The sequence below is a fragment of the Salvelinus fontinalis genome, chromosome 9 (genome assembly GCF_029448725.1).
Source record: "Salvelinus fontinalis isolate EN_2023a chromosome 9, ASM2944872v1, whole genome shotgun sequence".
NCBI lineage: Eukaryota > Metazoa > Chordata > Actinopteri > Salmoniformes > Salmonidae > Salvelinus > Salvelinus fontinalis.
Window position 1 is genome coordinate 7,240,380 of NC_074673.1, and position 10,000 is coordinate 7,250,379.

The 10,000-nt window shown below is 47.8% G+C and overlaps 1 protein-coding gene across 2 annotated transcripts in view; it reads right to left on the reverse strand.

The window, feature by feature from the left end:
* The window catches only part of LOC129861977 (G-protein coupled receptor 22-like), a 22,313-nt gene that overhangs the window by 5,292 nt on the left and 7,021 nt on the right, over positions 1–10,000 (reverse strand). The gene's annotated exons all lie outside the window — the stretch shown is intronic.

Here is a 10,000-nt window from a genome sequence, read left to right on the forward strand (position 1 = left end):
GAGGTTCTAAGTTGACATATACAATTGTTTTAAGACGGTCGTACTATGGGTCATTTCTCTATTTGTTTTGGAATGTTAGAACCCCTTATTAAGGTATACATTTAAAAATATATTATTATTTGATAAAATATTGAATGGCCTTTACTACTATAGCCCAGAGAAACGCATTGAATAATACATTCATGAATGGCAAAAAATGAAATAATATCTCAAAAGGAATAATGTTTTGAAGTGGTTGTCCTATAACTAGAAGACATAAGAAAGCTCAGGAAGTATTGTTTGTATTTTTTTCAACATATTTAACCCCGTGTTTTTGGGTAGGCACAAAAATACCTTCAAACGCTGCAGACATTTTCATGTGAAGACCGATATTCAGGATGTCTCACGGTGTGACAAAACACCGCTCTAGCTCTGTCACGGTTCACCGCTCTAGCTCCGTCACCGTTCACCGCTCTAGCTCCGTCACCGTTCACCGCTCTAGCTCCGTCACGGTTCACCGCTCTAGCTCCGTCACGGTTCACCGCTCTAGCTCCGTCACGGTTCACCGCTCTAGCTCCGTCACGGTTCACCGCTCTAGCTCCGTCACGGTTCACCGCTCTAGCTCCGTCACGGTTCACCGCTCTAGCTCCGTCACAGTTCACCGCTCTAGCTCCGTCACGGTTCACCGCAGATGCGGAAGTGCGACATCGGCGAGTGTGGTGGATTGAGACTTAAACTTATGGAGTTTGATGGGGATTTTTGTATTATGTTATTTAGATGGAAGCACCAGTGAGGGAATCGACTAGAGGATAAAAAATATATATTTTTAAGCATTGAGACAATTGAGACATGGATTGTGTATGTGTACCGTTCAAAGGGTGAATGATTTGAAGACAAAATATTTAGGTGCCTTTGAATGGGGTACGGTAGTTGGTGCCAGGCGCACCGGTTTGTTTCAAGAACGCTTTCGATACCTTGTAGAGTCCATTCCCCGAAGAATTGAGGCTGTTCTGAGGGCAAAAGGGGGCAGGATTCAACTAAATATTAGGAACGTGTTCCATTTAGCAAATACTTCTATTTAAAGCGACTTACAGTAATTTTAAAATGTTGTATTTAACCTTTATTTAACTAGGCAAGTCAGTTAAGAACACATTTTTATTTACAATGACGGCCTACCCCGGCCAAACTCGGACGATGCTGGGCCAATTGTGCGCCGCCCTATGGGGCTCCCAATCACAGCTAGTGGTGATACAGCCTGGAATCGAACCAGGGTCTGTAGTGACACCTCTAGCACTGAGATGCAGTGCCTTAGACTGCTACACCACTCGGGAGCCCATGTGCATATGTTTAACATAGTCCCAGGAAGAGAATCAACTATCAGGGCATCGCAAGTGCCATGCTCTACCAACTGGTCTACAGAGGACCCTGCTCTACCAACTGGTCTACAGAGGACTGTGCTCGACCAACTGGTCTACAGAGGACCGTGCTTGACCAACTGGTCTACAGAGGACCGCGCTCTACCAACTGGTCTACAGAGGACCCTGCTCTACTAACTGGTCTACAGAGGACCGCCCTCTACCAACTGGTCTACAGAGGACCGCCCTCTACCAACTGGTCTACAGAGGACCCTGCTCTACTAACTGGTCTACAGAGGACCGCCCTCTACCAACTGGTCTACAGAGGACCGCCCTCTACCAACTGGTCTACAGAGGACCGCCCTCTACCAACTGGTCTACAGAGGACCGTGCTCTACCGACTGGTCCACAGAGGACCGCCCTCTACCAACTGGTCTACAGAGGACCGTGCTCTACCAACTGGTCCACAGAGGACCGCCCTCTACCAACTGGTCTACAGAGGAACGTGCTCTACCAACTGGTCTACAGAGGACCGTGCTCTACCAACTGGTCTACAGAGGACCGTGCTCTACCGGCTGGTCTACAGAGGACCGCCCTCTACCAACTGGTCTACAGAGGACCGTGCTCTACCAACTGGTCTACAGAGGACCGTGCTCTACCAACTGGTCTACAGAGGACCGTGCTCTACCAACTGGTCTACAGAGGACCGCCCTCTACCAACTGGTCTACAGAGGACCCTGCTCTACTAACTGGTCTACAGAGGACCGTGCTCTACCAACTGGTCTACAGAGGACCGCGCTCTACCAACTGGTCTACAGAGGACCGCGCTCTACCAACTGGTCTACAGAGGACCGCCCTCTACCAACTGGTCTACAGAGGACCGTGCTCTACCAACTGGTCTACAGAGGACCGTGCTCTACCGGCTGGTCTACAGAGGACCGCCCTCTACCAACTGGTCTACAGAGGACCGCCCTCTACCAACTGGTCTACAGAGGACCGTGCTCTACCAACTGGTCTACAGAGGACCGTGCTCTACCGGCTGGTCTACAGAGGACCATGCTCGACCAACTGGTCTACAGAGGACCGCCCTCTACCGGCTGGTCTACAGAGGACCGTGCTCGACTAACTGGTCTACAGAGGACCCTGCTCTACCAACTGGTCTACAGAGGACCGTGCTCTACCAACTGGTCTACAGAGGACCGCGCTCTACCAACTGGAGCTACAGAGGACCGTGCTCTACCAACTGGTCTACAGAGGACTGCCCTCGACCAACTGGTCTACAGAGGACCGTGCTCTACCAACTGGTCTACAGAGGACCGCCCTCTACCGGCTGGTCTACAGAGGATCGTGCTCTACCAACTGGTCTACAGAGGACCGCGCTCTACCAACTGGTCTACAGAGGACCGTGCTCTACCAACTGGAGCTACAGAGGACCGTGCTCGACCAACTGGTCTACAGAGGACAGTGCCGTGCTCTACCAAATGTGATTGTGACACCCCTATGGGGTAATGTGATTGTGACACGCCCCTATGGGGTAATGTGATTGTGACGCCCCTATGGGGTAATGTGATTGTGACGCGCCCCTATGGGGTAATGTGATTGTGACACGCCCCTATGGGGTAATGTGATTGTGACGCCCCTATGGGGTAATGTGATTGTGACACGCCCCTATGGGGTAATGTGATTGTGACACGCCCCTATGGGGTAATGTGATTGTGACACGCCCCTATGGGGTAATGTGATTGTGACACGCCCCTATGGGGTAATGTGATTGTGACACGCCCCTATGGGGTAATGTGATTGTGACGCCCCTATGGGGTTATGTGATTGTGACATGCCCCTATGGGGTAATGTGATGGTGACGTCCCTATGGGGTAATGTGATTGTGACGCCCCTATGGGGTAATGTGATTGTGACACGCCCCTATGGTGTAATGTGATTGTGACACGCCCATGGGGTAATGTGATTGTGATGCCCCTATGGGGTAATGTGATTGTGACACGCCCCTATGGGGTAATGTGATTGTGACACGCCCCTATGGGGTAATGTGATTTTTACGCCCCTATGGGGTAATGTGATTGTGACACGCCCCTATGGGGTAATGTGATTGTGGCACGCCCCTATGGGGTAATGTGATTGTGACACGCCCCTATGGGGTAATGTGATTGTGACACGCCCCTATGGGGTAATGTGATTGTGACGCCCCTATGGGGTAATGTGATTGTGACGCCCCTATGGGGTAATGTGATTGTGATACGCCCCTATGGGGTAATGTGATTGTGACTTGCCCCTATGGGGTAATGTGATTGTGACACGCCCCTATGGGGTAATGTGATTGTGACACGCCCCTATGGGGTAATGTGATTGTGACACGCCCCTATGGGGTAATGTTATTGTGACGCCCCTATGGGTAATGTGATTGTGACACGCCCCTATGGGGTAATGTGATTGTGACACGCCCATGGGGCTATGCACTACACAGGAAACAGGGTGACATTTAAGGATGTGGACATAATTGTGCTTTTCCTTCAAACAAGTTTTTCTGCTGCTTCAGGATCAATCGAACTTCAGGTTCTGAAGGATAAAGCCTGGAGCACCAGGCAGAAAAAAGCTATTTTATTTTCAGAGACTTCACAATAGCAGCAGCAGGGGAAGTGGTAATAGCAGCAGTAGCTTACGGCAGTCTGAGAATTATATGTAATAGAATTATTGTCAACATAAAATAGTCACATAATCATAAATATAAAAATAATATAAATAACTGATCGCCCCTCCACCTTTTAGCTCTGACTGACAGCTACCTTATTGAAGAAAATGTACTTTAATATCTGTAATATGTGGTTGTCCCACCTAGATATCATATAATGAATACACTAACTAAGTCGCTCTGGATAAGAGCATCTGCTGAAGGACACATTTTAAATGTGAAAAATGTAAAAAGCTTTTATACCAATTTTCAGTATAAATAGCCTCTAAAATACATCCCTTCAGATTAGTTACTTCGGCTATTTCAGCCACACCCGTTGCAGACAGGTGTATACAATTGAGCACAAAGCCATGCAATATCCATAGACAAAAATTGGCAGTAGAATGGCCTTACTGAAGAGCTTGGTGACTTTCAATGTGGCACTGTCATAGGATGCCACCTTTTCAACAAGTAGTTTGTCAAATTTCTGCCCTGCTAGAGCTGCCCAGGTCAACTGTAAGTGCTGTCATCATGACGTGGAAACGTCTAGGAGCAACAACGGCTCAGCTGCGAAGTGGTAGGCCATACAAGCTCAGAACGGGACCGCCAAGTGCTGAAGCGCATAGCACATAAAATTTGTCTGTCCTCGGTTAGAACATTATTCACAGAGTTCCAAACTGCCTCTGGAAGCAACGTCAGCTCAAGATCTGTTCGTCGGGAGCTTCATGAAATGGGTTTCCATGGCAGAGGAGCCACACACAAGAATAGATCACCATGCGCCTTCCCAAGTGTCGGCTGGAGTGGTGTAACGCTTGCCGCCATTAGACTCTGGGGCAGTGGAAACGAATTCTCTGGAGTGATGAATCACGTTTCACCATCTGGCAGTCTGATGGACGAATCTGGGATTGGTGGATGCCAGTAGAACGCTACCTGCCCCAATACATAGCACCAACTGTAACGTTTGGTTGAGAAGGAATAATGGTCTGGGGATGTTTTTCATGGTTCGGGCCCCTTAGTTCCAGTGAAGGGAAATCTTAACGCTACAGCATACAATGACATTCTAGATGATTCTGTGCTTCCAATTTTGTAGCAACAGTTTGGGGAAGGCTCTTTCCTGTTTCAGTATGACAATGCCCCAGTGCACAAAACAAGGTCCATACAGAAATGGTTTGTCGAGATCGGTGTGGAGGAACTTGACTGGCCTGCACAGAGCCCTGACCTTAACCCCATCGAACACCTTTGGGATGAACAGGAACCAACATCAGTGCCCGACCTCACGAATGCTCTTGTGGCTGAATGGAAGCAAGTCCCCGCAGCAATGTTCAAACATCTAGTGGAAAGCCTTCCCAGAAGAGTGGAGGCTGTTATAGATTTAGGAATGAGATATTCAATGAGCAGGTGTCCAGATACTTTTGGCCATGTAGTATATGTAAACAGACCATAAATGTAAAACATGTAATATTATAAAGCTGAGAGTGCTATTATATTGATACAATATTTAATTTAACCTTTATTTAACTAGGCAAGTCAGCTAAGAACAAGTTCTTGTTTACAATGACGGCCTACCCTGGCCAAACGCTGAGCCAGTCTGGGATCGAACCAGGGTCTGTAGTGACGCCTCAAGCACTGAGATGAAGTGCCTTTGACCGCTGCACCACTCAGGATTCAGTATATGATACAATATTAGTAATTGTTGCGTTGACAACTTGTCTAAATCCTATCATCTACAGATTAGAGCCAGTGTATTGACTGTTTGAATGGAATGTTAACATATTGGCAATTAATTTGAAATATTGCATGGGATCATTCCTTTAAATCTGACTGACTAGCTAGCTAACAAACATACAATGCAGGAAAATTCTTCACATTCATTGTTTTACACAATCTCTTATCACAGCCCTGGCAAATCATGGTTGACCAACTCCCTGACCAAAATGTCTGACCTTTTATCCCATCATAAGAAGGTTCATGTCCCTTCTAGTATTCTAAATCCTAATTCTATGGGGGTGACCTCCAGGGTCCCAACGGGGGCTGCCGGGGGGGGGGGGTGTAATACACCAGTGAACAGTAGGTTAATATACAACATTATTGGGCAATTCTTATTAACACATTGAGTTGTTATGTGAATTCTAATCAGAGAGCGTCATTATGCATTGATTTATTGACAATGCTGTCCGTGTTAAACATTATATAATACATTGACATGTCTGTTCTATCTTGTGTACTGTTCGTAGACAGTTCCAAATTAAAATGCCCACCAATGTTGGAACAGTCTAACTTTTTACAAATCTAAATTGATTTAATTCTACAATGCTGTAGCTGGTCTACATGAAAGATGAGGGTTAGTAGTAGCAATACAGTCCAGAGAGCTGTCAACCTCATGCAGCCCCAGTCGCAGAGTTTACTCACCCTTCTCTCCAGCTCTATCTGAGCCCCAGTCCCAGAGTTTACTCACCCTTCTCTCCAGCTCTATCTGAGCCCCAGTCCCAGAGTTTACTCACCCTTCTCTCCAGCTCTATCTGAGCCCCAGTCCCAGAGTTTACTCACCCTTCTCTCCAGCTCTATCTGAGCCCTAGTCCCAGAGTTTACTCACCCTTCTCTCCAGCTCTATCTGAGCCCCAGTCCCAGAGTTTACTCACCCTTCTCTCCAGCTCTATCTGAGCCCCAGTCCCAGAGTTTACTCACCCTTCTCTCCAGCTCTATCTGAGCCCCAGTCCCAGAGTTTACTCACCGTTCTCTCCAGCTCTATCTGAGCCCCAGTCCCAGAGTTTACTCACCCTTCTCTCCAGCTCTATCTGAGCCCCAGTCCCAGAGGTTACTCACCCTTCTCTCCAGCTCTATCTGAGCCCCAGTCCCAGAGTTTACTCACCCTTCTCTCCTGCTCTACCTGAGCCCTAGTCCCAGAGTTTACTCACCCTTCTCTCCAGCTCTATCTGAGCCCCAGTCCCAGAGTTTACTCACCCTTCTCTCCAGCTCTATCTGAGCCCCAGTCCCAGAGTTTACTCACCCTTCTCTCCAGCTCTATCTGAGCCCCAGCAAGGCTCCGTAGTCAGGTAGCTCCCCAGCTAGACCCACACAGACAGGCATCCGATTCAGGTATAATGTCACCATGAGACCACCACAGAAGAAGGATCCTCTCTAAGCCTACCAATGAAGACGCTCTGAGCTATCGTCCTGAGAACAAGGATCTACTACTAATAGTGCTCCTCTCCTCTTCCCCCACCCAGGGAGGCTGCTATGCTTCCAGGGAGGCTGCTATGCTTCCAGGGATGCTGCTATGCTTCCAGGGATGCTGCTATGCTTCCAGGGATGCTGCTACGCCTCCAGGGATGCTGCTATGCCACCAGGGAGACTGCTACGCCACCAGGGAGACTGCTATGCCACCAGGGAGACTGCTACGCCACCAGGGAGACTGCTATGCCACCAGGGAGACTGCTATGCTTCCAGGGATGCTGCTACGCCTCCAGGGAGACTGCTACGCCACCAGGGAGACTGCTACGCCACCAGGGAGACTGCTACGCCACCAGGGAGACTGCTACGCCACCAGGGATGCTGCTATGCTTCCAGGGATGCTGCTATGCTTCCAGGGATGCTGCTATGCTTCCAGGGAGGCTGCTATGCTTCCAGGGAGGCTGCTATGCTTCCAGGGAGGCTGCTATGCTTCCAGGGAGGCTGCTATGCTTCCAGGGATGCTGCTATGCTTCCAGGGATGCTGCTATGCCACCAGGGAGACTGCTATGCTTCCAGGGAGACTGCTACGCCACCAGGGAGACTGCTACGCCACCAGGGAGACTGCTACGCCACCAGGGAGACTGCTATGCTTCCAGGGAGGCTGCCAGGCCAAAGAAGCACCTCTCTGTCCTGCCACCAGCAATGCTCCTCTCTTCCACCAATGAACCACTAAATGCAACGCAAGCAAATATTGGACTGGCGGATTGGACACGACTGCGAGTTGCCTGGGGGCTTCATCCAGTCGTTAATGACTTTAGAATATTTGGGTGTCTATAGAATATCACGACGAGGATGTCCAGTACTGCAGAGAGGGAGGGGAGAGAACACACCTGGATCACACTCTCTCTCTCTCTCTCTCTCTCTCTCTCTCTCTCTCTCTCTCTCTCTCTCTCTCTCTCTCTCTCTCTCTCTCTCTCTCTCTCTCTCTCTCTCTCTCTCTCTCTCTCTCTCTCTCTCTCTCTCTCTCTCTCTCTCTCTCTCTCTCTCTCTCTCTCTCTCTCTCTCTCTCTCTCTCTATCTCTCTCTCTATTCAATTCAATGGGGCTATATTTGCATGGGAAATATACATTGGCAAGCAAGTGAAATAAACTCAGTCTCTATATCTATAGCGTTGTTTTTGTAATGGTGGGCGCGTTGATGACTGGATCACAGATAAACTCTGGGAGCTTCTGATTCTCCTGTTCCTGAACTCACGGTATTATTCCCATGCGTGGCAGAAGCCACAGCCACTACTACAGAGGCCGCCGCACAAAAAAAACAAGACAAAGATGCTTCCTCTTCCTCTACAGTGGGTCTGAATTCCCTGAATGCCGGCCTATAAAGTCAAAATAATTTAATGCAACTGACTTCACAAATCCTTTAGAATCCAACTGTAGACTGTAGTTTTCAACTGTAGACTGTAGAATCCAACTGTAGACTGTAGTTTTCAACTGTAGACTGTAGAATCCAACTGTAGACTGTAGAATCCAACTGTAGACTGTAGAATCCAACGGTAGACTGGAATCCAACGGTAGACTGTAGAATCCAACGGTAGACTGTAGAATCCAACTGTAGACTGTAGAATCCAACTGTAGACTGTAGAATCCAACGGTAGACTGTAGAATCCAACTGTAGACTGTAGAATCCAACTGTAGACTGTAGTTTTCAACTGTAGACTGTAGAATCCAACTGTAGACTGTAGAATCCAACGGTAGACTGTAGAATCCAACTGTAGACTGTAGAATCCAACTGTAGACTGTAGAATCCAACGGTAGACTGGAATCCAACGGTAGACTGGAATCCAACTGTAGACTGTAGAATCCAACACTAGACTGTAGAATCCAACGGTAGATTCTAGAATCCAACGGTAGACTGGAATCCAACTGTAGACTGTAGAATCCAACTGTAGACTGTAGAATCCAACGGTAGACTGGAATCCAACGGTAGACTGGAATCCAACGGTAGACTGTAGAATCCAACGGTAGATTCTAGAATCCAACGGTAGACTGGAATCCAACTGTAGACTGTAGAATCCAACTGTAGACTGTGGAATCCAACTGTAGACTGGAATCCAACTGTAGACTGTAGAATCCAACTGTAGACTCCAGAATCCAACGGTAGACTGGAATCCAACGGTAGACTGTAGAATCCAACGGTAGATTCTAGAATCCAACGGTAGACTGGAATCCAACTGTAGACTGTAGAATCCAACTGTAGACTGTGGAATCCAACTGTAGACTGGAATCCAACTGTAGACTGTAGAATCCAACTGTAGACTCCAGAATCCAACGGTAGACTGGAATCCAACGGTAGACTGTAGAATCCAACGGTAGATTCTAGAATCCAACGGTAGACTGGAATCCAACTGTAGACTGTAGAATCCAACTGTAGACTGTAGAATCCAACTGTAGACTGGAATCCAACTGTAGACTGTAGAATCCAACTGTAGACTCCAGAATCCAACGGTAGACTGGAATCCAACGGTAGACTGGAATCCAACTGTAGACTCCAGAATCCAACTGTAGACTGGAATCCAAATCCTCGGTTGAAGAAAATATACAGTAACTCCTTTAGTCCAATTGTTTAGTCCAGCACACTCACTAAAAAATCACACAAAAAATCCTATGTTCCTCCATTTCAGATGTTCCTACAATTCAGATGTTCCTCCAGAAAGTGGCCGGTTTTCAGCCAATCAAAACATACATTCCCATATTCATGTCATTTATTTGTGTTTTGAATCTCTGCAGAGTTTGTCACCAGCTGGCAAAAC